This window comes from Sinohyriopsis cumingii, unplaced genomic scaffold, assembly GCF_028554795.1.
Source record: "Sinohyriopsis cumingii isolate HCF-2022 unplaced genomic scaffold, ASM2855479v2 utg000646l, whole genome shotgun sequence".
In the NCBI taxonomy this organism is placed as follows: Eukaryota; Metazoa; Mollusca; class Bivalvia; order Unionida; family Unionidae; genus Sinohyriopsis; species Sinohyriopsis cumingii.
Window position 1 is genome coordinate 1,087,575 of NW_028315921.1, and position 27,174 is coordinate 1,114,748.

Here is a 27,174-nt window from a genome sequence, read left to right on the forward strand (position 1 = left end):
ATGAATTATCAGAATTTAAAATGAGAGGTTGTTCAAATACAGCCAGAAACATCGATATTCATGTTGACATTATATCAAATTTGTTCCCATGCACAAAAACATTTGTTTGTGAAACATATGGAGGACGTTTAAGTGCTGCTTATTTAAGGACATGAAAAATAAGTCCCTTTCAACTTCATATTTAGAACAGTAGATAAACAGTTATCAAGGGTATAATAATAATAATAATAATAATAATAATAATAATAATAATAATAATAATAAATTAAGAAGAATGGCACATTTGGTTGTGAAAGTCCCATCTGATATATGCTCCTTAGTAAAACGCAATCCTCCTTTCGGATTCGCCATTTATTCAATTGTTGCAGGAGGGGGTCAATCGTTTTTCTTTTGTCGAATCAAGGGAGGCAACTAATGGAACTAGAACGTTCATTATAAACAATTGATTAGGTAGTCAACTAATGCAGCTAAGAGGTTAGTGTTGTTGTTTCCATAAAATGTTTTACCGGGGTGTACTAGACTTTATGACTGCCTTAAATCCCAAACACGCCCATATATCATTGTCATAAATAAGATGTATCAATTATTTTCTACTACTCGATATCGGATTATTTTAAACAAGGAAATGTGTCTTTCTCAATGAAACAATATGTGACTTTGCATAATCCGATCGAGAGCTATCTGCAATGTGTTGTTCGATTCAAGCTACCCTGTCTATAATTACGGCAAATTGGATATTCAGTTGTTTGTGAGACGCATTGACATCGAAAGACAAACTGACTGAAGAGAGTTTTGGAGTATGAATCTCTGGTCACAAGAAATCTACGTCAGCGCGGAATGAATAGATGTGATCATGTGACTAGCTTTAGAAATACGCCCTACCTATGCTTGGGACATAACAACTGTCACGATCCAATCAATCAACGAAAAAACAAAATGTCTTTCTATGTAGTTGTGCCGAAAGTTTCAAATTTGTATGAGGTTACGTTGCCAAATAAAGAGTATAATCTAAAGTGGAATTGACAGTGATAACTATGACTGTACTTCCTCATATTCTGACACTATTATTGTGTCAATACCTCTCTTACTTGCACACGTTTCCGACGAAGAGATCGGTATCAAGATAAGAGAATACGGAGTGGAATTCCTATCTCCCATTCAGGATAGATACTACCCTAGAAATCTTGTGACAGACGTGACGCATTTTTGTTTTGGATATTTAATTTTGATTGTTTGTTATTTTTTTAATATTTATTATTTGTTATTACATGTTTTATTTCGTATTCTAGAGAAAGTATTTGTTACATTTTACAATACTTGCTGGATTTACATCTTTTCTATTACTTAGATTAAGAACATAGATTTGTAATATTATGTAAAATACAGTTTTCCAAAAGAGATAAAATCTTAGCCCTACAGTCGGAAGCATCAAACTGTAAGTGACCATTAGTTCGTTAAGTTATTGCATGATAATCAAGTAAAGGTGCGCTCTTTTTGTCTTGACCCGGGTCGCATGATGACAGATTGCACACATTTCGTGTGCCACAACTGTTGGAAACAGCGTCATGTTCCTAGGAAGTACAAAAGGCAAAGCTCTGACAATTGTGGAAATTTTCTTTATTTGTGTTCATGTGGGAAATATGACTTAAGAAATGCAACTGCCTAAAGATGTTACATGCTAAATGATTAAATTGAAGAAATTAATTACCGAATTGCTGACGTTGCCACAAAGGAAGACAGATTGGGGATTCAAGTTCTAGAAGATGATGAACACGAGGTTGATGAAGTAATACAGGGTGCAGATGGTGAAGAAAGAGGTGATGAAACTGATCACGAAAAAGCTTTTCACAGAGACAACCATTCATACTGGTATCTCTTTTACGACAATTCGGGTTTGGTGACAGCTTTATTTAATGGATACAAATAGTTTATATTGAAATTAGAAACAGTGTTAAATGCATTTAATGAAAGCCTTTTCAATTAAACATTCAGTCCTCCAAAGTTGCCCTATACTAACTATGCTATATTTATTTGAAGCGGAACATTTAGGGCTCGCTATAATTATAAATTATTATGTCAATGTTGCTCTATTTCTATTGTCTAGCAGTACAAGTAAAGTCTTTCAACATGCCGATGGTACAACCATGACATTAGCAAAGAAAGAATCTATTAATCAATCATTTATTGTACTTGGTTTATATTGTAAAGGATATGGTTCAAAAGGGAATAAAGAAAACAAACGGAACTTTTATTTAATTCATCAGGCAGTCTCGGTTGAATTCTGCAGACAGCTCCAATTTCAACATTGTGATCACGTTATCTTAATTTTGGGAACTAGTGCTGGAGCTCAGTTAGAATAACACTTTGTCTAAATTTGAAACTTATTACACAGAGGTGATACTAAATTGTATGACTTCTGTTCATGTATAGCACAAATGTTTTACTCGCTTTCAAGTAGCTTGATTTTCCGTAAACCAGCCGCTGTTTCCTTTTGGAGTAGTGTATTTTGTTTTGGAGACATTTACTCACTAGAAAAAATACATTTGCCACTCTAGTATCACCCTTAACGTTCAACTGGCATTATATATAGCATTACCGATAGAGAACAGCCTTATCAGAAAGAAGTTTTAATCGGAAAGAATGGTGTTAGATGCACACTGCATTTAACACTGTCTTTAATAGCGGCTGAATAAAAATTTGACCAAATCCAAAATTTATGTGAATGAGACAAACTTTTGACTCTGTCAAAAACTTTGCTTTTATCAATTGTTAAGGTATATCCATCGATGTTGTCCCTCTAGGTCATAGCAATGACATCTCCTACAGTGAATGTTGTATCAGCAATATCCCTTCAAACTACAGAGCATGTCTGAATTAGAGGCATAATTTTGGGTAATACCCATTTCAAACCATGAGCCATAACCCTCGCCAAAATTGTATCATCTACATTAAATAGTCTTATATTTCGCCAATATTTCCAGCTTCTTTAGTCGCTCTTGGTGTTGTAAAAAATGATATTGTATCAAATCTCACTGCCCATGACGTAATTGATTCCTTGTTAACGATCTGAAGAAGAAAAAAATCTCTAACAGATTATCATATTCATAATTTAAAACGTTGTAAAATACAACTACCTTATCGATTTAACCAGACCAAAATATCTAATTTTAGACATTATATTTATAGCTGCATGTATTTTATCAACCCTTGTATGACCCTACTCAAATACGTATCATCAGCAGGTATGGATGAATTTACCAAGATTAAAACTGATTCTTTACAACTCTCATCAACTGTGTTCGATAATTACAAAATACAATAAAACTTATAAACGTATTTTAATATTTGATTTTCATTTGAAACAAGTGAGCCAAAGCCATCAATGGATTCCTTAATAACATCTCGTTTTTGTTGATATTTTTCAGGATTTGGAAAGTATTTGCTATTTGCGTCACTTTCAGTCACCAAACTGGATTAAAATCTCGGTATAACACCTCAAAACAATCTTATTTCTTAGTCACTTCATTGTTGTTCGAGTTCTTCCTATGTATTGATATCAAATGAATCTTTAGCGGTAAATTTTACAGAAAATAGAATCATTTTGTCTTGACATCTATACAATTCTTGGAAACTTTCTTTCTTTCTCTTCGTACTGTATAGGAGCGAGAATTCTTACTTTTATATTTTGCATTATCCACTAAGTGAGTTGTTCACTAAAATATTTTACTCTTTCCCTCAACAATAATAGATTTCACTCTACATACCTATTCATCATTACAAACGTTATCTAATTTAAGTAAGTGCCTAATTTCTTCGTTGCATGTAGTTATTTTAGGATCGATCTCATAATGATGTACATGCATGACAAAATATTTTGCAATTTGGAGGAATTTAAGATATAGTCCATCCTGCACTTCCATAGTTCGCCTAGTACCATTCTCTCTTGATCTCCAGTGATCGTAAATATTGCTATCAAACAGTAATTATGAAGCTCTCGAATAGCAATATCATCGATATGTATGTGTTTCTTATGCCGATCAATTGCAGCTATTGTAACCACCTACCAAGGTAGTGCTATAACTCGTATTGGTCTCCACAATTGTTGCACACGGTATTAGTGGATCAGATACTGTTTTATATGCAACGTGCACTCCATAAAGTCGGCATTTGGATATAACTTCTAGAAACCTAAGATCGTTGTGTTCACCGAAAAGTCGTCTGACTACAAACGAAACAAGTGAAAATGGTTCTTGGATTTTGAGAGTGCTCCAGAAACAGCAGTTATGTAGACATTTTGGTGTTAACGTGTCTAAGTATAGCAGATTATATACAGAACTTAAAGAGGTTAAAGATAAACTTGCAAGTACGTTATTGGTTTTATTAATATTGGAGTACACAGGTATGGAATTAGTCGGCTCACAAATTATATTTTACATGAAACTTCCATGAACGTTGTATTATTGTGAAACTTAATTTAACCCTAGCCCTCAGAATATAAGTGAACTGGAGAGAGTCCATTGCTTGTGCGCTATACATCTGGAAGGTATTACGTTCACATGTTCATACTTGATGTACATGTGTACCTTTCAGAAGAAGAAATAAGTAGAAATTAGAAAGAATATGAAGAGGAATATATATACCCCGGTCAACATAGACACCAATCTGATAAAATCAGATCTCCGCTGTCCTACGTGAAGATCTGACGATGACCACTGAAGAATGACATTCAGGTGACCATTAAATTAGCCAATGGAAATACAACTTTCAAAAAATCTGAAAGTGAATCAAATCGTTCGATACACATTCATGCTTTTCACCCACGGTGCTCTTTCTCAAAACGCAAAGATATTAGACCTCATCTGACTGGTTGATAAAATTAGCAATTATGGTAATAGCATAGGTACCAGAATATGCCTTCTAAGCGATGGCTGTCAGATCTTCATTTGGTAACAGCGGAGATCTGATTTTAATCAGTTTGGTACACAGGTACTTAAAGTATGAACAGGTGAAAGGACAGCTACATAAACGAACATTTTCCCCGTCATTTCTTCTACACTTCTGATAACATCAGTTTATTTGATCTTCTTAACATTAACCGCAATTTTAGATTGTTGTCCAAGACTATCCGAGTATACAAACGTACAGTCTCCTGTTACTTAAAATTTGACCATCGTTTTAATGGGTATTACACACACTTCTAGTAAACAGACACATACGCGTGTGCTTTGGTGCCGTTTTGGAATTTTGGAAACACATCACCCCTTACCCTCCCAAACCTTAGCTTGATCCCTTTTGCCTTGCTCGCAACCTTAAATGTTTCTGCTAATCGGCCGATTCGCGGCATTGATATTTGGCTACACTTCCCGCATGCATGTTAGCACTACTGGGACTTTATTTCAATGCCAAGAAATGTTGTTGTTGTTTTTTTTCTCCTGTGGGAGATAAAATGTTCCACACGCACAAAAAGTACAACTCGATTATAAATATGCAGCCGGAACAGGTCAATACACAAACCTGTCACAAACATGCACAAAACGTCAGTCTATTCAAGACACAAACCACCAAAAAGAAATCATGGAGACATCATTAGGCGTGTTTTCTTTCTGACGTGACGATATCACATTACAATATTGATGAATACGGTTTGTAGTCATAACTAAAAGTTCTACACATCAGATAAAATGTATATCGACGAAGATGGGATTCGAACCCACGCGGGGAGACCCCAACGGATTAGCAGTCCATCGCCTTAACCACTCGGCCACCTCGTCCGGTGTATTTTGATGAGTACACTATTTAGGGAGTGATCTATAGCTACCTGGCCTAAACCACACACAACTTTTGTCTGATATTCACGATTCAATATATGTCTTTTTCAGACAGAAAAAAATTCTAACCGTCGAACCATCCTAGCTCTAACTGATGTGCACATAAAGAACCTAGTGCATGATATTCTTTAAAAGAAGAAATATATATCTTCAGGTAAATTAAAACAATTCTCCTGGCTGGGAGAAAACTCAACATTACCCACCTACCCACCCAATAAACAGAAACAAATACATGGTCGGTCCCTTAGTGAGCAAGCATGTTCATATCAATGGATTGTTAGGCAAGGGAAAAAACTCGCACGAACATTCGTTGTATTCATCACTTCGGTAAGTATTACATCAGATAAGTGAATATCAGTTCCATTTTTTTTTAAAGTTATAAAAATCAATGTTTTCTAACAGCAGAGCCGAGTGGCCGAGTGGTCTAAAGCGCTCTCCGTCACGGATCACTGCCATCTCACCTCTGTCTGCGTGGGTTCGAGTCTCGGGCTCGGCCAATGTGGACATGTGAGAAAGCTTGCCGGTAGCTTCTCGTGGGTCGGTGGTTCTTTCCGGGGTTTTCCCGGGTTCTTCCTCCACCATTAATACTGGCCGCCATGTATAGCCTATCTTGTGCTGAAAAATGGCGTTAAACCCTATAACAACAACAATAACAACTAACAGCAGAGTGGCGCAGTGGAAGCGTGCTGGGCCCATAACCCAGAGGTCCGTGGATCGAAACCACGCTCTGCTAATCACTTTTATTTGGTTTTTGTTTTTTGTTTTTAATTTTAAATTCATAACATCAAATTATCATTTATCTTCAGGCACAAAAATATAAATAAAAGGCACATTCAGTAAATATGTATCTGATTTCATATATAAAATGTGGGTCAATGTAATTTACTTTTCACGCTTCAATGACGGCTTTTTTGGTGCGAATTTGGACCTTCTACACCGTTCTAGCAATAATAAAATGTCAAATGTACATGCAGCTAAAGTGAAATATAACAAAAGGTCAAACGAAAAACAATGTGGCATGTAATGATATAGCATTGGAACGTTCGACAGTGATCAGGTGGACAAGCCTCCCCGTGTTTCCCACCCCACCGCCGGCATCACCCTTCCCCACCCCAAGACAAAAATGAGTGTTTGTCTCCCTGGCCCTCACTAGCTGCTAAATCCCACAGTCAGCTTGCGGTCTTCTTTGCGCTCCCTGTGAAAAATACATACTGAACCACCCCTGCGATCCCACCCAAAAGTGCCGAAAAGTTTTGACCTCTGACATGACATTGCCATATTAAAAATGGAATTTATTTTGTTTCAATTTTTCGTTAATCCATACAATATGTGCTCTTAAAAGGCAAATTTACACATTTCCAGTGATTACATGTTTCCAAACTTGATATCCTGCTCCGGAAGGAAACGGAGGCTGGTTCTCGAAAATTAAACTTTAGATGAGCCTGTAAAATAATTGTGGTGTATATGAATAGAGGTCATACAATTTGCTATCAATTTTGGGATACATAGTATTTCTTCAATTGGTCACGGTGGGGTTTGATTCTTTTGTGTCATTCTAAAGGTATACTTTCTATTATACAATTGTAAGTTTTCTGTATTTTTCGCTTTGATCTCAGGATTTGATTCACAAACAACGTCCTAAACACAAACAATTCCTGCCTTTATAAGTTATGTGAACATGAATATTTTCCAACCACATGAATTATCAGAATTTAAAATGAGAGGTTGTTCAAATACAGCCAGAAACATCGATATTCATGTTGACATTATATCAAATTTGTTCCCATGCACAAAAACATTTGTCTGTGAAACATATGGAGGACGTTTAAGTGCTGCTTATTTAAGGACATGAAAAATAAGTCCCTTTCAACTTCATATTTAGAACAGTAGATAAACAGTTATCAAGGGTATAATAATAATAATAATAATAATAATAATAATAATAAATTAAGAAGAATGGCACATTTGGTTGTGAAAGTCCCATCTGATATATGCTCCTTAGTAAAACGCAATCCTCCTTTCGGATTCGCCATTTATTCAATTGTTGCAGGAGGGGGTCAATCGTTTTTCTTTTGTCGAATCAAGGGAGGCAACTAATGGAACTAGAACGTTCATTATAAACAATTGATTAGGTAGTCAACTAATGCAGCTAAGAGGTTAGTGTTGTTGTTTCCATAAAATGTTTTACCGGGGTGTACTAGACTTTATGACTGCCTTAAATCCCAAACACGCCCATATATCATTGTCATAAATAAGATGTATCAATTATTTTCTACTACTCGATATCGGATTATTTTAAACAAGGAAATGTGTCTTTCTCAATGAAACAATATGTGACTTTGCATAATCCGATCGAGAGCTATCTGCAATGTGTTGTTCGATTCAAGCTACCCTGTCTATAATTACGGCAAATTGGATATTCAGTTGTTTGTGAGACGCATTGACATCGAAAGACAAACTGACTGAAGAGAGTTTTGGAGTATGAATCTCTGGTCACAAGAAATCTACGTCAGCGCGGAATGAATAGATGTGATCATGTGACTAGCTTTAGAAATACGCCCTACCTATGCTTGGGACATAACAACTGTCACGATCCAATCAATCAACGAAAAAACAAAATGTCTTTCTATGTAGTTGTGCCGAAAGTTTCAAATTTGTATGAGGTTACGTTGCCAAATAAAGAGTATAATCTAAAGTGGAATTGACAGTGATAACTATGACTGTACTTCCTCATATTCTGACACTATTATTGTGTCAATACCTCTCTTACTTGCACACGTTTCCGACGAAGAGATCGGTATCAAGATAAGAGAATACGGAGTGGAATTCCTATCTCCCATTCAGGATAGATACTACCCTAGAAATCTTGTGACAGACGTGACGCATTTTTGTTTTGGATATTTAATTTTGATTGTTTGTTATTTTTTTAATATTTATTATTTGTTATTACATGTTTTATTTCGTATTCTAGAGAAAGTATTTGTTACATTTTACAATACTTGCTGGATTTACATCTTTTCTATTACTTAGGTTAAGAACATAGATTTGTAATATTATGTAAAATACAGTTTTCCAAAAGAGATAAAATCTTAGCCCTACAGTCGGAAGCATCAAACTGTAAGTGACCATTAGTTCGTTAAGTTATTGCATGATAATCAAGTAAAGGTGCGCTCTTTTTGTCTTGACCCGGGTCGCATGATGACAGATTGCACACATTTCGTGTGCCACAACTGTTGGAAACAGCGTCATGTTCCTAGGAAGTACAAAAGGCAAAGCTCTGACAATTGTGGAAATTTTCTTTATTTGTGTTCATGTGGGAAATATGACTTAAGAAATGCAACTGCCTAAAGATGTTACATGCTAAATGATTAAATTGAAGAAATTAATTACCGAATTGCTGACGTTGCCACAAAGGAAGATAGATTGGGGATTCAAGTTCTAGAAGATGATGAACACGAGGTTGATGAAGTAATACAGGGTGCAGATGGTGAAGAAAGAGGTGATGAAACTGATCACGAAAAAGCTTTTCACAGAGTCAACCATTCATACTGGTATCTCTTTTACGACAATTCGGGTTTGGTGACAACTTTATTTAATGGATACAAATATTTTATATTGAAATTAGAAACAGTGTTAAATGCATTTAATGAAAGCCTTTTCAATTAAACATTCAGTCCTCCAAAGTTGCCCTATACTAACTATACTATATTTATTTGAAGCGGAACATTTAGGGCTCGCTATAATTATAAATTATTATGTCAATGTTGCTCTATTTCTATTGTCTAGCAGTACAAGTAAAGTCTTTCAACATGCCGATGGTACAACCATGACATTAGCAAAGAAAGAATCTATTAATCAATCATTTATTGTACTTGGTTTATATTGTAAAGGATATGGTTCAAAAGGGAATAAAGAAAACAAACGGAACTTTTATTTAATTCATCAGGCAGTCTCGGTTGAATTCTGCAGACAGCTCCAATTTCAACATTGTGATCACGTTATCTTAATTTTGGGAACTAGTGCTGGAGCTCAGTTAGAATAACACTTTGTCTAAATTTGAAACTTATTACACAGAGGTGATACTAAATTGTATGACTTCTGTTCATGTATAGCACAAATGTTTTACTCGCTTTCAAGTAGCTTGATTTTCCGTAAACCAGCCGCTGTTTCCTTTTGGAGTAGTGTATTTTGTTTTGGAGACATTTACTCACTAGAAAAAATACATTTGCCACTCTAGTATCACCCTTAACGTTCAACTGGTATTATATATAGCATTACCGATAGAGAACAGCCTTATCAGAAAGAAGTTTTAATCGGAAAGAATGGTGTTAGATGCACACTGCATTTAACACTGTCTTTAATAGCGGCTGAATAAAAATTTGACCAAATCCAAAATTTATGTGAATGAGACAAACTTTTGACTCTGTCAAAAACTTTGCTTTTATCAATTGTTAAGGTATATCCATCGATGTTGTCCCTCTAGGTCATAGCAATGACATCTCCTACAGTGAATGTTGTATCAGCAATATCCCTTCAAACTACAGAGCATGTCTGAATTAGAGGCATAATTTTGGGTAATACCCATTTCAAACCATGAGCCATAACCCTCGCCAAAATTGTATCATCTACATTAAATAGTCTTATATTTCGCCAATATTTCCAGCTTCTTTAGTCGCTCTTGGTGTTGTAAAAAATGATATTGTATCAAATCTCACTGCCCATGACGTAATTGATTCCTTGTTAACGATCTGAAGAAGAAAAAAATCTCTAACAGATTATCATATTCATAATTTAAAACGTTGTAAAATACAACTACCTTATCGATTTAACCAGACCAAAATATCTAATTTTAGACATTATATTTATAGCTGCATGTATTTTATCAACCCTTGTATGACCCTACTCAAATACGTATCATCAGCAGGTATGGATGAATTTACCAAGATTAAAACTGATTCTTTACAACTCTCATCAACTGTGTTCGATAATTACAAAATACAATAAAACTTATAAACGTATTTTAATATTTGATTTTCATTTGAAACAAGTGAGCCAAAGCCATCAATGGATTCCTTAATAACATCTCGTTTTTGTTGATATTTTTCAGGATTTGGAAAGTATTTGCTATTTGCGTCACTTTCAGTCACCAAACTGGATTAAAATCTCGGTATAACACCTCAAAACAATCTTATTTCTTAGTCACTTCATTGTTGTTCGAGTTCTTCATATGTATTGATATCAAATGAATCTTTAGCGGTAAATTTTACAGAAAATAAAATCATTTTGTCTTGACATCTATACAATTCTTGGAAACTTTCTTTCTTTCTCTTCGTACTGTATAGGAGCGAGAATTCTTACTTTTATATTTTGCATTATCCACTAAGTGAGTTGTTCACTAAAATATTTTACTCTTTCCCTCAACAATAATAGATTTCACTCTACATACCTATTCATCATTACAAACGTTATCTAATTTAAGTAAGTGCCTAATTTCTTCGTTGCATGTAGTTATTTTAGGATCGATCTCATAATGATGTACATGCATGACAAAATATTTTGCAATTTGGAGGAATTTAAGATATAGTCCATCCTGCACTTCCATAGTTCGCCTAGTACCATTCTCTCTTGATCTCCAGTGATCGTAAATATTGCTATCAAACAGTAATTATGAAGCTCTCGAATAGCAATATCATCGATATGTATGTGTTTCTTATGCCGATCAATTGCAGCTATTGTAACCACCTACCAAGGTAGTGCTATAACTCGTATTGGTCTCCACAATTGTTGCACACGGTATTAGTGGATCAGATACTGTTTTATATGCAACGTGCACTCCATAAAGTCGGCATTTGGATATAACTTCTAGAAACCTAAGATCGTTGTGTTCACCGAAAAGTCGTCTGACTACAAACGAAACAAGTGAAAATGGTTCTTGGATTTTGAGAGTGCTCCAGAAACAGCAGTTATGTAGACATTTTGGTGTTAACGTGTCTAAGTATAGCAGATTATATACAGAACTTAAAGAGGTTAAAGATAAACTTGCAAGTACGTTATTGGTTTTATTAATATTGGAGTACACAGGTATGGAATTAGTCGGCTCACAAATTATATTTTACATGAAACTTCCATGAACGTTGTATTATTGTGAAACTTAATTTAACCCTAGCCCTCAGAATATAAGTGAACTGGAGAGAGTCCATTGCTTGTGCGCTATACATCTGGAAGGTATTACGTTCACATGTTCATACTTGATGTACATGTGTACCTTTCAGAAGAAGAAATAAGTAGAAATTAGAAAGAATATGAAGAGGAATATATATACCCCGGTCAACATAGACACCAATCTGATAAAATCAGATCTCCGCTGTCCTACGTGAAGATCTGACGATGACCACTGAAGAATGACATTCAGGTGACCATTAAATTAGCCAATGGAAATACAACTTTCAAAAAATCTGAAAGTGAATCAAATCGTTCGATACACATTCATGCTTTTCACCCACGGTGCTCTTTCTCAAAACGCAAAGATATTAGACCTCATCTGACTGGTTGATAAAATTAGCAATTATGGTAATAGCATAGGTACCAGAATATGCCTTCTAAGCGATGGCTGTCAGATCTTCATTTGGTAACAGCGGAGATCTGATTTTAATCAGTTTGGTACACAGGTACTTAAAGTATGAACAGGTGAAAGGACAGCTACATAAACGAACATTTTCCCCGTCATTTCTTCTACACTTCTGATAACATCAGTTTATTTGATCTTCTTAACATTAACCGCAATTTTAGATTGTTGTCCAAGACTATCCGAGTATACAAACGTACAGTCTCCTGTTACTTAAAATTTGACCATCGTTTTAATGGGTATTACACACACTTCTAGTAAACAGACACATACGCGTGTGCTTTGGTGCCGTTTTGGAATTTTGGAAACACATCACCCCTTACCCTCCCAAACCTTAGCTTGATCCCTTTTGCCTTGCTCGCAACCTTAAATGTTTCTGCTAATCGGCCGATTCGCGGCATTGATATTTGGCTACACTTCCCGCATGCATGTTAGCACTACTGGGACTTTATTTCAATGCCAAGAAATGTTGTTGTTGTTTTTTTTCTCCTGTGGGAGATAAAATGTTCCACACGCACAAAAAGTACAACTCGATTATAAATATGCAGCCGGAACAGGTCAATACACAAACCTGTCACAAACATGCACAAAACGTCAGTCTATTCAAGACACAAACCACCAAAAAGAAATCATGGAGACATCATTAGGCGTGTTTTCTTTCTGACGTGACGATATCACATTACAATATTGATGAATACGGTTTGTAGTCATAACTAAAAGTTCTACACATCAGATAAAATGTATATCGACGAAGATGGGATTCGAACCCACGCGGGGAGACCCCAACGGATTAGCAGTCCATCGCCTTAACCACTCGGCCACCTCGTCCGGTGTATTTTGATGAGTACACTATTTAGGGAGTGATCTATAGCTACCTGGCCTAAACCACACACAACTTTTGTCTGATATTCACGATTCAATATATGTCTTTTTCAGACAGAAAAAAATTCTAACCGTCGAACCATCCTAGCTCTAACTGATGTGCACATAAAGAACCTAGTGCATGATATTCTTTAAAAGAAGAAATATATATCTTCAGGTAAATTAAAACAATTCTCCTGGCTGGGAGAAAACTCAACATTACCCACCTACCCACCCAATAAACAGAAACAAATACATGGTCGGTCCCTTAGTGAGCAAGCATGTTCATATCAATGGATTGTTAGGCAAGGGAAAAAACTCGCACGAACATTCGTTGTATTCATCACTTCGGTAAGTATTACATCAGATAAGTGAATATCAGTTCCATTTTTTTTTAAAGTTATAAAAATCAATGTTTTCTAACAGCAGAGCCGAGTGGCCGAGTGGTCTAAAGCGCTCTCCGTCACGGATCACTGCCATCTCACCTCTGTCTGCGTGGGTTCGAGTCTCGGGCTCGGCCAATGTGGACATGTGAGAAAGCTTGCCGGTAGCTTCTCGTGGGTCGGTGGTTCTTTCCGGGGTTTTCCCGGGTTCTTCCTCCACCATTAATACTGGCCGCCATGTATAGCCTATCTTGTGCTGAAAAATGGCGTTAAACCCTATAACAACAACAATAACAACTAACAGCAGAGTGGCGCAGTGGAAGCGTGCTGGGCCCATAACCCAGAGGTCCGTGGATCGAAACCACGCTCTGCTAATCACTTTTATTTGGTTTTTGTTTTTTGTTTTTAATTTTAAATTCATAACATCAAATTATCATTTATCTTCAGGCACAAAAATATAAATAAAAGGCACATTCAGTAAATATGTATCTGATTTCATATATAAAATGTGGGTCAATGTAATTTACTTTTCACGCTTCAATGACGGCTTTTTTGGTGCGAATTTGGACCTTCTACACCGTTCTAGCAATAATAAAATGTCAAATGTACATGCAGCTAAAGTGAAATATAACAAAAGGTCAAACGAAAAACAATGTGGCATGTAATGATATAGCATTGGAACGTTCGACAGTGATCAGGTGGACAAGCCTCCCCGTGTTTCCCACCCCACCGCCGGCATCACCCTTCCCCACCCCAAGACAAAAATGAGTGTTTGTCTCCCTGGCCCTCACTAGCTGCTAAATCCCACAGTCAGCTTGCGGTCTTCTTTGCGCTCCCTGTGAAAAATACATACTGAACCACCCCTGCGATCCCACCCAAAAGTGCCGAAAAGTTTTGACCTCTGACATGACATTGCCATATTAAAAATGGAATTTATTTTGTTTCAATTTTTCGTTAATCCATACAATATGTGCTCTTAAAAGGCAAATTTACACATTTCCAGTGATTACATGTTTCCAAACTTGATATCCTGCTCCGGAAGGAAACGGAGGCTGGTTCTCGAAAATTAAACTTTAGATGAGCCTGTAAAATAATTGTGGTGTATATGAATAGAGGTCATACAATTTGCTATCAATTTTGGGATACATAGTATTTCTTCAATTGGTCACGGTGGGGTTTGATTCTTTTGTGTCATTCTAAAGGTATACTTTCTATTATACAATTGTAAGTTTTCTGTATTTTTCGCTTTGATCTCAGGATTTGATTCACAAACAACGTCCTAAACACAAACAATTCCTGCCTTTATAAGTTATGTGAACATGAATATTTTCCAACCACATGAATTATCAGAATTTAAAATGAGAGGTTGTTCAAATACAGCCAGAAACATCGATATTCATGTTGACATTATATCAAATTTGTTCCCATGCACAAAAACATTTGTCTGTGAAACATATGGAGGACGTTTAAGTGCTGCTTATTTAAGGACATGAAAAATAAGTCCCTTTCAACTTCATATTTAGAACAGTAGATAAACAGTTATCAAGGGTATAATAATAATAATAATAATAATAATAATAATAATAAATTAAGAAGAATGGCACATTTGGTTGTGAAAGTCCCATCTGATATATGCTCCTTAGTAAAACGCAATCCTCCTTTCGGATTCGCCATTTATTCAATTGTTGCAGGAGGGGGTCAATCGTTTTTCTTTTGTCGAATCAAGGGAGGCAACTAATGGAACTAGAACGTTCATTATAAACAATTGATTAGGTAGTCAACTAATGCAGCTAAGAGGTTAGTGTTGTTGTTTCCATAAAATGTTTTACCGGGGTGTACTAGACTTTATGACTGCCTTAAATCCCAAACACGCCCATATATCATTGTCATAAATAAGATGTATCAATTATTTTCTACTACTCGATATCGGATTATTTTAAACAAGGAAATGTGTCTTTCTCAATGAAACAATATGTGACTTTGCATAATCCGATCGAGAGCTATCTGCAATGTGTTGTTCGATTCAAGCTACCCTGTCTATAATTACGGCAAATTGGATATTCAGTTGTTTGTGAGACGCATTGACATCGAAAGACAAACTGACTGAAGAGAGTTTTGGAGTATGAATCTCTGGTCACAAGAAATCTACGTCAGCGCGGAATGAATAGATGTGATCATGTGACTAGCTTTAGAAATACGCCCTACCTATGCTTGGGACATAACAACTGTCACGATCCAATCAATCAACGAAAAAACAAAATGTCTTTCTATGTAGTTGTGCCGAAAGTTTCAAATTTGTATGAGGTTACGTTGCCAAATAAAGAGTATAATCTAAAGTGGAATTGACAGTGATAACTATGACTGTACTTCCTCATATTCTGACACTATTATTGTGTCAATACCTCTCTTACTTGCACACGTTTCCGACGAAGAGATCGGTATCAAGATAAGAGAATACGGAGTGGAATTCCTATCTCCCATTCAGGATAGATACTACCCTAGAAATCTTGTGACAGACGTGACGCATTTTTGTTTTGGATATTTAATTTTGATTGTTTGTTATTTTTTTAATATTTATTATTTGTTATTACATGTTTTATTTCGTATTCTAGAGAAAGTATTTGTTACATTTTACAATACTTGCTGGATTTACATCTTTTCTATTACTTAGATTAAGAACATAGATTTGTAATATTATGTAAAATACAGTTTTCCAAAAGAGATAAAATCTTAGCCCTACAGTCGGAAGCATCAAACTGTAAGTGACCATTAGTTCGTTAAGTTATTGCATGATAATCAAGTAAAGGTGCGCTCTTTTTGTCTTGACCCGGGTCGCATGATGACAGATTGCACACATTTCGTGTGCCACAACTGTTGGAAACAGCGTCATGTTCCTAGGAAGTACAAAAGGCAAAGCTCTGACAATTGTGGAAATTTTCTTTATTTGTGTTCATGTGGGAAATATGACTTAAGAAATGCAACTGCCTAAAGATGTTACATGCTAAATGATTAAATTGAAGAAATTAATTACCGAATTGCTGACGTTGCCACAAAGGAAGACAGATTGGGGATTCAAGTTCTAGAAGATGATGAACACGAGGTTGATGAAGTAATACAGGGTGCAGATGGTGAAGAAAGAGGTGATGAAACTGATCACGAAAAAGCTTTTCACAGAGTCAACCATTCATACTGGTATCTCTTTTACGACAATTCGGGTTTGGTGACAGCTTTATTTAATGGATACAAATAGTTTATATTGAAATTAGAAACAGTGTTAAATGCATTTAATGAAAGCCTTTTCAATTAAACATTCAGTCCTCCAAAGTTGCCCTATACTAACTATGCTATATTTATTTGAAGCGGAACATTTAGGGCTCGCTATAATTATAAATTATTATGTCAATGTTGCTCTATTTCTATTGTCTAGCAGTACAAGTAAAGTCTTTCAACATGCCGATGGTACAACCATGACATTAGCAAAGAAAGAATCTATTAATCAATCATTTATTGTACTTGGTTTATATTGTAAAGGATATGGTTCAAAAGGGAATAAAGAAAACAAACGGAACTTTTATTTAATTCATCAGGCAGTCTCGGTTGAATTCTGCAGACAGCTCCAATTTCAACATTGTGATCACGTTATCTTAATTTTGGGAACTAGTGCTGGAGCTCAGTTAGAATAACACTTTGTCTAAATTTGAAACTTATTACACAGAGGTGATACTAAATTGTATGACTTCTGTTCATGTATAGCACAAATGTTTTACTCGCTTTCAAGTAGCTTGATTTTCCGTAAACCAGCCGCTGTTTCCTTTTGGAGTAGTGTATTTTGTTTTGGAGACATTTACTCACTAGAAAAAATACATTTGCCACTCTAGTATCACCCTTAACGTTCAACTGGCATTATATATAGCATTACCGATAGAGAACAGCCTTATCAGAAAGAAGTTTTAATCGGAAAGAATGGTGTTAGATGCACACTGCATTTAACACTGTCTTTAATAGCGGCTGAATAAAAATTTGACCAAATCCAAAATTTATGTGAATGAGACAAACTTTTGACTCTGTCAAAAACTTTGCTTTTATCAATTGTTAAGGTATATCCATCGATGTTGTCCCTCTAGGTCATAGCAATGACATCTCCTACAGTGAATGTTGTATCAGCAATATCCCTTCAAACTACAGAGCATGTCTGAATTAGAGGCATAATTTTGGGTAATACCCATTTCAAACCATGAGCCATAACCCTCGCCAAAATTGTATCATCTACATTAAATAGTCTTATATTTCGCCAATATTTCCAGCTTCTTTAGTCGCTCTTGGTGTTGTAAAAAATGATATTGTATCAAATCTCACTGCCCATGACGTAATTGATTCCTTGTTAACGATCTGAAGAAGAAAAAAATCTCTAACAGATTATCATATTCATAATTTAAAACGTTGTAAAATACAACTACCTTATCGATTTAACCAGACCAAAATATCTAATTTTAGACATTATATTTATAGCTGCATGTATTTTATCAACCCTTGTATGACCCTACTCAAATACGTATCATCAGCAGGTATGGATGAATTTACCAAGATTAAAACTGATTCTTTACAACTCTCATCAACTGTGTTCGATAATTACAAAATACAATAAAACTTATAAACGTATTTTAATATTTGATTTTCATTTGAAACAAGTGAGCCAAAGCCATCAATGGATTCCTTAATAACATCTCGTTTTTGTTGATATTTTTCAGGATTTGGAAAGTATTTGCTATTTGCGTCACTTTCAGTCACCAAACTGGATTAAAATCTCGGTATAACACCTCAAAACAATCTTATTTCTTAGTCACTTCATTGTTGTTCGAGTTCTTCATATGTATTGATATCAAATGAATCTTTAGCGGTAAATTTTACAGAAAATAAAATCATTTTGTCTTGACATCTATACAATTCTTGGAAACTTTCTTTCTTTCTCTTCGTACTGTATAGGAGCGAGAATTCTTACTTTTATATTTTGCATTATCCACTAAGTGAGTTGTTCACTAAAATATTTTACTCTTTCCCTCAACAATAATAGATTTCACTCTACATACCTATTCATCATTACAAACGTTATCTAATTTAAGTAAGTGCCTAATTTCTTCGTTGCATGTAGTTATTTTAGGATCGATCTCATAATGATGTACATGCATGACAAAATATTTTGCAATTTGGAGGAATTTAAGATATAGTCCATCCTGCACTTCCATAGTTCGCCTAGTACCATTCTCTCTTGATCTCCAGTGATCGTAAATATTGCTATCAAACAGTAATTATGAAGCTCTCGAATAGCAATATCATCGATATGTATGTGTTTCTTATGCCGATCAATTGCAGCTATTGTAACCACCTACCAAGGTAGTGCTATAACTCGTATTGGTCTCCACAATTGTTGCACACGGTATTAGTGGATCAGATACTGTTTTATATGCAACGTGCACTCCATAAAGTCGGCATTTGGATATAACTTCTAGAAACCTAAGATCGTTGTGTTCACCGAAAAGTCGTCTGACTACAAACGAAACAAGTGAAAATGGTTCTTGGATTTTGAGAGTGCTCCAGAAACAGCAGTTATGTAGACATTTTGGTGTTAACGTGTCTAAGTATAGCAGATTATATACAGAACTTAAAGAGGTTAAAGATAAACTTGCAAGTACGTTATTGGTTTTATTAATATTGGAGTACACAGGTATGGAATTAGTCGGCTCACAAATTATATTTTACATGAAACTACTGCGATTCCATGAACGTTGTATTATTGTGAAACTTAATTTAACCCTAGCCCTCAGAATATAAGTGAACTGGAGAGAGTCCATTGCTTGTGCGCTATACATCTGGAAGGTATTACGTTCACATGTTCATACTTGATGTACCTGTGTACCTTTTAGAAGAAGAAATAAGTAGAAATTAGAAAGAATATGAAGAGGAATATATATACCCCGGTCAACATAGACACCAATCTGATAAAATCAGATCTCCGCTGTCCTACGTGAAGATCTGACGATGACCACTGAAGAATGACATTCAGGTGACCATTAAATTAGCCAATGGAAATACAACTTTCAAAAAATCTGAAAGTGAATCAAATCGTTCGATACACATTCATGCTTTTCACCCACGGTGCTCTTTCTCAAAACGCAAAGATATTAGACCTCATCTGACTGGTTGATAAAATTAGCAATTATGGTAATAGCATAGGTACCAGAATATGCCTTCTAAGCGATGGCTGTCAGATCTTCATTTGGTAACAGCGGAGATATGATTTTAATCAGTTTGGTACACAGGTACTTAAAGTATGAACAGGTGAAAGGACAGCTACATAAACGAACATTTTCCCCGTCATTTCTTCTACACTTCTGATAACATCAGTTTATTTGATCTTCTTAACATTAACCGCAATTTTAGATTGTTGTCCAAGACTATCCGAGTATACAAACGTACAGTCTCCTGTTACTTAAAATTTGACCATCGTTTTAATGGGTATTACACACACTTCTAGTAAACAGACACATACGCGTGTGCTTTGGTGCCGTTTTGGAATTTTGGAAACACATCACCCCTTACCCTCCCAAACCTTAGCTTGATCCCTTTTGCCTTGCTCGCAACCTTAAATGTTTCTGCTAATCGGCCGATTCGCGGCATTGATATTTGGCTACACTTCCCGCATGCATGTTAGCACTACTGGGACTTTATTTCAATGCCAAGAAATGTTGTTGTTTTTTTTTTTTCTCCTGTGGGAGATAAAATGTTCCACACGCACAAAAAGTACAACTCGATTATAAATATGCAGCCGGAACAGGTCAATACACAAACCTGTCACAAACATGCACAAAACGTCAGTCCATTCAAGACACAAACCACCAAAAAGAAATCATTGAGACATCATTAGGCGTGTTTTCTTTCTGACGTGACGATATCACATTACAATATTGATGAATACGGTTTGTAGTCATAACTAAAAGTTCTACACATCAGATAAAATGTATATCGACGAAGATGGGATTCGAACCCACGCGGGGAGACCCCAATGGATTAGCAGTCCATCGCCTTAACCACTCGGCCACCTCGTCCGGTGTATTTTGATGAGTACACTATTTATGTAGGGAGTGATCTATAGCTACCTGGCCTAAACCACACACAACTTTTGTCTGATATTCACGATTCAATATATGTCTTTTTCAGACAGAAAAAAATTCTAACCGTCGAACCATCCTAGCTCTAACTGATGTGCACATAAAGAACCTAGTGCATGATATTCTTTAAAAGAAGAAATATATATCTTCAGGTAAATTAAAACAATTCTCCTGGCTGGGAGAAAACTCAACATTACCCACCTACCCACCCAATAAACAGAAACAAATACATGGTCGGTCCCTTAGTGAGCAAGCATGTTCATATCAATGGATTGTTAGGCAAGGGAAAAAACTCGTACGAACATTCGTTGTATTCATCACTTCGGTAAGTATTACATCAGATAAGTGAATATCAGTTCCATTTTTTTTTAAAGTTATAAAAATCAATGTTTTCTAACAGCAGAGCCGAGTGGCCGAGTGGTCTAAAGCGCTCTCCGTCACGGATCACTGCCATCTCACCTCTGTCTGCGTGGGTTCGAGTCTCGGGCTCGGCCAATGTGGACATGTGAGAAAGCTTGCCGGTAGCTTCTCGTGGGTCGGTGGTTCTTTCCGGGGTTTTCCCGGGTTCTTCCTCCACCATTAATACTGGCCGCCATGTATAGCCTATCTTGTGTTGAAAAATGGCGTTAAACCCTATAACAACAACAATAACAACTAACAGCAGAGTGGCGCAGTGGAAGCGTGCTGGGCCCATGCACAATCGAATATTTACAAAAGAGAGACTAAAATACTATGGCAAAATTGATAATGACTTATGTCCAGTGTGCCAGTTGGAAACAGAGGATTTATTTCACATGTTTTTGAAATGTCCTGAATTAAGCTCTTTTAAGAATTATATTGTATATATAGTTGAGATTCTTTTTAAAAATTGTAGAGTTGGTGTTCTCAATAGCACTTCTTTTGAACAAATGCTCATGATAGGATATAACAAAGAAACAAAATCAGTAAATAGTTATTTTTTGAACTACATTCTGAGCATTGCTCGATTGTGCATTTACAAAAGAAGAAACATTATGTCTTTATTAGGGAAACAAATAGACATCGAAAGATTGTTCCAATATTTGACTAGAAAATATATATTATATGCGTATCAACATTACAAAGACAAAAATCAGACTTTGATTACGAAGTATTTTGTAAAAGATAATCCTTTAATGAGAATAGAAGAGGATAAAGTGTTTATTACATTGTAGAATCATTGTTTTGTACTATAGGATTACAAAATAAAATTTTAGAATCATTGTTCTGTAATATAGCTTAACAAAATACTGTTGTAGAATCATTGTTTTGTAATATAGCATTACAAAATACTATTGTAGAACCATTATTTTGTACTATAGCATTACAAACTACTATGTACATACTGACTGTATATTTTTAACTTATATACTGTACAAAGCGTTTTTTAAATAAAGAAAAAAAAAAAAAAAAAAAAAAAAAAGCGTGCTGGGCCCATAACCCAGAGGTCCGTGGATCGAAACCACGCTCTGCTAATCACTTTTATTTGGTTTTTGTTTTTTGTTTTTAATTTTAAATTCATAACATCAAATTATCATTTATCTTCAGGCACAAAAATATAAATAAAAGGCACATTCAGTAAATATGTATCTGATTTCATATATAAAATGTGGGTCAATGTAATTTACTTTTCACGCTTCAATGACGGCTTTTTTGGTGCGAATTTGGACCTTCTACACCGTTCTAGCAATAATAAAATGTCAAATGTACATGCAGCTATAGTGAAATATAACAAAAGGTCAAACGAAAAACAATGTGGCATGTAATGATATAGCATTGGAACGTTCGACAGTGATCAGGTGGACAAGCCTCCCCGTGTTTCCCACCCCACCGCCGGCATCACCCTTCCCCACCCCCAGACAAAAATGAGTGTTTGTCTCCCTGGCCCTCACTAGCTGCTAAATCCCACAGTCAGCTTGCGGTCTTCTTTGCGCTCCCTGTGAAAAATACATACTGAACCACCCCTGCGATCCCACCCAAAAGTGCCGAAAAGTTTTGACCTCTGACATGACATTGCCATATTAAAAATGGAATTTATTTTGTTTCAATTTTTCGTTAATCCATACAATATCTGCTCTTAAAAGGCAAATTTACACATTTCCAGTGATTACATGTTTCCAAACTTGATATCCTGCTCCGGAAGGAAACGGAGGCTGGTTCTCGAAAATTAAACTTTAGATGAGCCTGTAAAATAATTGTGGTGTATATGAATAGAGGTCATACAATTTGCTATCAATTTTGGGATACATAGTATTTCTTCAATTGGTCACGGTGGGGTTTGATTCTTTTGTGTCATTCTAAAGGTATACTTTCTATTATACAATTGTAAGTTTTCTGTATTTTTCGCTTTGATCTCAGGATTTGATTCACAAACAACGTCCTAAACACAAACAATTCCTGAATTTATAAGTTATGTGAACATGAATATTTTCCAACCACATGAATTATCAGAATTTAAAATGAGAGGTTGTTCAAATACAGCCAGAAACATCGATATTCATGTTGACATTATATCAAATTTGTTCCCATGCACAAAAACATTTGTCTGTGAAACATATGGAGGACATTTAAGTGCTGCTTATTTAAGGACATGAAAAATAAGTCCCTTTCAACTTCATATTTAGAACAGTAGATAAACAGTTATCAAGAGTATAATAATAATAATAATAATAATAATAATAATAAATTAAGAAGAATGGCACATTTGGTTGTGAAAGTCCCATCTGATATATGCTCCTTAGTAAAACGCAATCCTCCTTTCGGATTCGCCATTTATTCAATTGTTGCAGGAGGGGGTCAATCGTTTTTCTTTTGTCGAACCAAGGGAGGCAACTAATGGAACTAGAACGTTCATTATAAACAATTGATTAGGTAGTCAACTAATGCAGCTAAGAGGTTAGTGTTGTTGTTTCCATAAAATGTTTTACCGGGGTGTACTAGACTTTATGACTGCCTTAAATCCCAAACACGCCCATATATCATTGTCATAAATAAGATGTATCAATTATTTTCTACTACTCGATATCGGATTATTTTAAACAAGGAAATGTGTCTTTTTCAATGAAACAATATGTGACTTTGCATAATCCGATCGAGAGCTATCTGCAATGTGTTGTTCGATTCAAGCTACCCTGTCTATAATTACGGCAAATTGGATATTCAGTTGTTTGTGAGACGCATTGACATCGAAAGACAAACTGACTGAAGAGAGTTTTGGAGTATGAATCTCTGGTCACAAGAAATCTACGTCAGCGCGGAATGAATAGATGTGATCATGTGACTAGCTTTAGAAATACGCCCTACCTATGCTTGGGACATAACAACTGTCACGATCCAATCAATCAACGAAAAAACAAAATGTCTTTATATGTAGTTGTGCCGAAAGTTTCAAATTTGTATGAGGTTACGTTGCCAAATAAAGAGTATAATCTAAAGTGGAATTGACAGTGATAACTATGACTGTACTTCCTCATATTCTGACACTATTATTGTGTCAATACCTCTCTTACTTGCACACGTTTCCGACGAAGAGATCGGTATCAAGATAAGAGAATACGGAGTGGAATTCATATCTCCCATTCAGGATAGATACTACCCTAGAAATCTTGTGACAGACGTGACGCATTTTTGTTTTGGATATTTAATTTTGATTGTTTGTTATTTTTTTAATATTTATTATTTGTTATTACATGTTTTATTTCGTATTCTAGAGAAAGTATTTGTTACATTTTACAATACTTGCTGGATTTACATCTTTTCTATTACTTTGATTAAGAACATAGATTTGTAATATTATGTAAAATACAGTTTTCCAAAAGAGATAAAATCTTAGCCCTACAGTCGGAAGCATCAAACTGTAAGTGACCATTAGTTCGTTAAGTTATTGCATGATAATCAAGTAAAGGTGCGCTCTTTTTGTCTTGACCCGGGTCGCATGATGACAGATTGCACACATTTCGTGTGCCACAACTGTTGGAAACAGCGTCATGTTCCTAGGAAGTACAAAAGGCAAAGCTCTGACAATTGTGGAAATTTTCTTTATTTGTGTTCATGTGGGAAATATGACTTAAGAAATGCAACTGCCTAAAGATGTTACATGCTAAATGATTAAATTGAAGAAATTAATTACCGAATTGCTGACGTTGCCACAAAGGAAGATAGATTGGGGATTCAAGTTCTAGAAGATGATGAACACGAGGTTGATGAAGTAATACAGGGTGCAGATGGTGAAGAAAGAGGTAATGAAACTGATCACGAAAAAGCTTTTCACAGAGTCAACCATTCATACTGGTATCTCTTTTACGACAATTCGGGTTTGGTGACAGCTTTATTTAATGGATACAAATATTTTATATTGAAATTAGAAACAGTGTTAAATGCATTTAATGAAGCCTTTTCAATTAAACATTCAGTCCTCCAAAGTTGCCCTATACTAACTATGCTATATTTATTTGAAGCGGAACATTTAGGGCTCGCTATAATTATAAATTATTATGTCAATGTTGCTCTATTTCTATTGTCTAGCAGTACAAGTAAAGTCTTTCAACATGCCGATGGTACAACCATGACATTAGCAAAGAAAGAATCTATTAATCAATCATTTATTGTACTTGGTTTATATTGTAAAGGATATGGTTCAAAAGGGAATAAAGAAAACAAACGGAACTTTTATTTAATTCATCAGGCAGTCTCGGTTGAATTCTGCAGACAGCTCCAATTTCAACATTGTGATCACGTTATCTTAATTTTGGGAACTAGTGCTGGAGCTCAGTTAGAATAACACTTTGTCTAAATTTGAAACTTATTACACAGAGGTGATACTAAATTGTATGACTTCTGTTCATGTATAGCACAAATGTTTTACTCGCTTTCAAGTAGCTTGATTTTCCGTAAACCAGCCGCTGTTTCCTTTTGGAGTAGTGTATTTTGTTTTGGAGACATTTACTCACTAGAAAAAATACATTTGCCACTCTAGTATCACCCTTAACGTTCAACTGGCATTATATATAGCATTACCGATAGAGAACAGCCTTATCAGAAAGAAGTTTTAATCGGAAAGAATGGTGTTAGATGCACACTGCATTTAACACTGTCTTTAATAGCGGCTGAATAAAAATTTGACCAAATCCAAAATTTATGTGAATGAGACAAACTTTTGACTCTGTCAAAAACTTTGCTTTTATCAATTGTTAAGGTATATCCATCGATGTTGTCCCTCTAGGTCATAGCAATGACATCTCCTACAGTGAATGTTGTATCAGCAATATCCCTTCAAACTACAGAGCATGTCTGAATTAGAGGCATAATTTTGGGTAATACCCATTTCAAACCATGAGCCATAACCCTCGCCAAAATTGTATCATCTACATTAAATAGTCTTATATTTCGCCAATATTTCCAGCTTCTTTAGTCGCTCTTGGTGTTGTAAAAAATGATATTGTATCAAATCTCACTGCCCATGACGTAATTGATTCCTTGTTAACGATCTGAAGAAGAAAAAAATCTCTAACAGATTATCATATTCATAATTTAAAACGTTGTAAAATACAACTACCTTATCGATTTAACCAGACCAAAATATCTAATTTTAGACATTATATTTATAGCTGCATGTATTTTATCAACCCTTGTATGACCCTACTCAAATACGTATCATCAGCAGGTATGGATGAATTTACCAAGATTAAAACTGATTCTTTACAACTCTCATCAACTGTGTTCGATAATTACAAAATACAATAAAACTTATAAACGTATTTTAATATTTGATTTTCATTTGAAACAAGTGAGCCAAAGCCATCAATGGATTCCTTAATAACATCTCGTTTTTGTTGATATTTTTCAGGATTTGGAAAGTATTTGCTATTTGCGTCACTTTCAGTCACCAAACTGGATTAAAATCTCGGTATAACACCTCAAAACAATCTTATTTCTTAGTCACTTCATTGTTGTTCGAGTTCTTCATATGTATTGATATCAAATGAATCTTTAGCGGTAAATTTTACAGAAAATAAAATCATTTTGTCTTGACATCTATACAATTCTTGGAAACTTTCTTTCTTTCTCTTCGTACTGTATAGGAGCGAGAATTCTTACTTTTATATTTTGCATTATCCACTAAGTGAGTTGTTCACTAAAATATTTTACTCTTTCCCTCAACAATAATAGATTTCACTCTACATACCTATTCATCATTACAAACGTTATCTAATTTAAGTAAGTGCCTAATTTCTTCGTTGCATGTAGTTATTTTAGGATCGATCTCATAATGATGTACATGCATGACAAAATAT

General features: G+C 35.3%; 5 non-coding genes across 5 annotated transcripts; 2 read left to right on the top strand and 3 right to left on the bottom strand.

Moving 5' to 3' along the window:
- Window positions 1–5,689: 5,689 nt before the first annotated feature.
- Window positions 5,690–5,771, bottom strand: Trnas-gcu (transfer RNA serine (anticodon GCU)). Its single transcript has one exon. It is a non-coding gene; the product is annotated as a tRNA-Ser (tRNA).
- Window positions 5,772–6,489: 718 nt separating this feature from the next.
- Trnam-cau (transfer RNA methionine (anticodon CAU)) lies at window positions 6,490–6,561 on the top strand. The gene has a single exon. It is a non-coding gene; the product is annotated as a tRNA-Met (tRNA).
- Window positions 6,562–13,199: 6,638 nt separating this feature from the next.
- Window positions 13,200–13,281, bottom strand: Trnas-gcu (transfer RNA serine (anticodon GCU)). The gene has a single exon. It is a non-coding gene; the product is annotated as a tRNA-Ser (tRNA).
- A 718-nt stretch (window positions 13,282–13,999) lies between these two features.
- On the top strand, window positions 14,000–14,071 carry Trnam-cau (transfer RNA methionine (anticodon CAU)). The gene has a single exon. It is a non-coding gene; the product is annotated as a tRNA-Met (tRNA).
- Window positions 14,072–20,718: 6,647 nt separating this feature from the next.
- Trnas-gcu (transfer RNA serine (anticodon GCU)) lies at window positions 20,719–20,800 on the bottom strand. The gene has a single exon. It is a non-coding gene; the product is annotated as a tRNA-Ser (tRNA).
- Between the last annotated feature and the right edge of the window lie 6,374 nt (window positions 20,801–27,174).